Below are 3547 nucleotides of genomic sequence, written 5' to 3' on the forward strand. Positions count from 1 at the left end.
ATATATATATATATATATATATGTATGTGTGTGTGTGTATATGTTTGTGTATCTGTGTTTGTCCCCCCACCATCGCTTCACAACCGATGCTGGTGTGTTTATGTCCCCATAACTTAGCGGTTCGGCAAAAAGAGACTGATAGAATAAGTACCAGGCTTACAAAGAATAAGTCCTGGGGTCAATTTGCTCGACTATAAAGGCGGTGCTCCAGCATGGCCACAGCCAAATGACTGAAACAAGTAAAAGAGTAAAAGAGAGTTATTATAAAATAAAAACATACAAATTAGAAAAAAAAAAAAAATAACCAGTACAGTACTGTTTCTACTTTGCAGATTTTCACCTATCGTGGAGGGTTTTGGAACGTAACACCTGCAATAGTTGAGTGATTACTGTACACCTGTTCATTATATATACACACTCACACTTTATGTCTGTAACTGATAGTAATTATTGTTTAGCCCAAGGTCAACTCAGATCAAGCAAATTTTTGATTGAAGGTGTTCAAGAAGTGATCATCCAGTGCTTTTGTACATCTAGGATCACTAGATCTAATAATGTCTTTCCTTCCTTCTTATTCGTTTTCTGGAAAAAAAAAACTGTGAGGCTTGAGCTGCTATTTCTGGCAGTTTGATGGGTCATGTAGATGCTCCCTGTTGGCTGGGTTTGCTGTCCAAGGGATCTTATTAGGGCTGAAGGTAGAAGCATAGAAAACATCATAGCTGTGAGGTGTGGGTTCAATGTGGTGGTCATTTGACAGAGAGTTGGTAGGTAAGGTGAGAGCTTCATAGGGTGGTCCTTTGGGGGAGGGTTGTGAGGTAATATGGGCTCAATGTGGTGGTCAGTTGGTGAAGGGAGGTCAAGTCATATATTCTTGATAAAGTGGTCAGTTGGTAGAGAGTTGAAAGATAAGGGACACTCTAGATGGTCACTTCACTCAATCTGCTAGAAATAGAAGCCAAAACCTCCCTGAAATCATACCCTACTATCTTTTATCAAATAAAAAAAAAGGTACTCATTGGATGTGTTCTTGGATGTCCTTAGAAAGACAGGATAAGGTTAGCTAGAAAGCCTCTGACCATCGGCCTGCTTGTTCTAGGTCAGCCTGAAGCTAAACAACATTGCCATTGTAATTCAACAGAACCGGCTCACTGCTTCATCACAAGGTGGACCAGACCATGAAACGCCAGTGCCCTCTGGATGTCTATTTATACAAAGGTGGCTAACTGCCTACATTTTACAGACAATACTCCCATCCGTCTTGATTTTAATAAAGCGTTAAATGAAACAAAAATTATTTTAAGAAGAAACAAACAAATGTAATTTATTATTTTGAAAATGGTGAATGTCTCTTTTTTTTTTTAAATTTTTATTAAATTTGATCTGTAACCCCACCAACACCACCACCACCACCACCAACAACAACAACAACACCACCGCCATCGAAACCACCATCACCACTGCCACCGCCATCACCACCACCACCACCACCACCGCCGCTGCCACCACCACCACCACCACTACCACTACACCTCCTCTTGTGAAACCTCAGAACATTTTTTGGAAATGTCTTTAAATCAGGATAAAGTCAGATAATATAACACTTGTAACCTTGATTAGAACTGGGAAAAGCAAAAGACAGGATGGTCAAGGAAGGAATGTCTTCAGTCATGGGATCGACAGCAAATTATTTTACATGAATTCATTATGAAGGAAGCTGACTTAAGTCAGAGGATGAACAGTGTGTAAAAACAACAAAATAATGGGTTAATTAATAAATTCCTCATGTCCCTAATATAGAATTGTTCTGGTGTAATAACGACAAAGTTATTTGATGAAATTCTTCACTATTTTCAAAACTAACTGCAATGGAAACAGTGTATATTAATAGAAAAATGGTAAAAAAAAGATTAAATTTGTCGTATTTGTATAACTTGAACTTACTAACATTCATAATTAAAAGAAATAAAATCTACAGAGTAATGTTTGTTTGTCTGTTTGTTGTTATTATACAGGGTTTTCAAAAAATCTCTCCGCAGCAAATGTTTTCTCTCAAGATATATTTCAAAACCTGTGTAGAAGAGTCAGCTTATGTATTGAAAATGAAGGACAACACTTTCATCACCTTTTATAAAGTCTTGTAAAGAGTCTAATATATTCTTTTGTTGTCTTTTTACCATCTTAGAAATATTTATTTTGCAATAAAACACTTACTGCGGAGAGATTTTTTGAACATCCTGTATAACTGCACCCCCACCCCATCAGATGAGCTCTAATCAATCAATCAAGCAGGTCCATAATGAAGACAGCCTCTAGCCCTACCCCTTTCCATTGGTTTCTTTTTTATATCAGAAACTGCACTGTTGTCTACTGTATCTTTCTATTACAGATGGTAACTCTTTTTTTATTTATTTGATTCAGTCATTTGACTGCGGCCATGCTGGAGCACCGCCTTTAGTCGAACAAATCAACCCTGGGACTTATTCTTTGTAAGCCTATTACTTATTCTATCGGTCTCTTATTGCTGAACCGCTAAGTTACAGGGATGTAAACACACCAGCATCGTTTGTCAAGTGATGGTGGGTGGACAAATACACACACACACACACACACACACATACATACAATGGGCTTCTTTCAGTTTCTGTTTACCAAATCCACTCACATGGCTTTGGTCAACCTGAGGCTATTGTAGAAGGCACTCACCCAAGGTGCCACGCAGTGGGACTGAACCTGGTTCCATGCAGGTGGGAAGCAAGCTTCTTACCACACAGCCACTCCTGCACCTATAGTAGGTGATTTAAGGAAGATTTAGCTGCTATTTCTAACAGGTTGAACAACCAGGTTGAGCAGGAGTAGGGAAAACCCCTTGGCTATGATCAAGATTTCATCCATACTCAGATTTGAAACCATTTGCTGGTGAATTCCTTCAAAACCCATCTGGAAGAACTGGGTATGTGGTAAGAAGTTTGCTTCCCATCCACATGGTTCCAGGTTCAGTCCCACTGCATAGCACCTGGACAAGTGTCTTCTACTTTAGCTTTGGACTGACCAAAGCCCTGTGAGTCGATTTGGTTGACGGAAACTGAAAGAAGCCTGTCATATATACACATAGATATCTATGTGTTTGTGTTGGTTCCCTGCCACTACTTGATAACTGGTGTTGGTGTGTTTACATCTGTATAGGCATTCCAGCCATGTTTCGTGGTTTGCTACCTCAACAGCTCCTTTATAGGATCCAGTGGCTAAAGACATCATCAGGTGGAACCACGTCCAGTTTCGGCCCCTGTTCCTCTACTGTTTTCAATGTGGTGAGGTCCCCACTTTCGGAGGTGTCTTCAGCTCTGGTGTTGAGTGCAATTCTTCCTTCTCCTTCTTTCTTCTGTTCCCTGGCCTCTTCAATGCAGCGTCAAGGAATGTCAGCGGGCAAATGACCATCCTGCCAAATTTCCCTCTAGATACTTGCCGGTAGGCTCTAGCAGCCAGCACCAGCTAACTGTCATGTGACACTGTCTAAGCTTCAACCGACCAACGGAGGGGAAGGGCGCAT

The sequence above is a fragment of the Octopus bimaculoides genome, chromosome 2, assembly GCF_001194135.2.
Source record: "Octopus bimaculoides isolate UCB-OBI-ISO-001 chromosome 2, ASM119413v2, whole genome shotgun sequence".
Taxonomy (NCBI): Eukaryota; Metazoa; Mollusca; class Cephalopoda; order Octopoda; family Octopodidae; genus Octopus; species Octopus bimaculoides.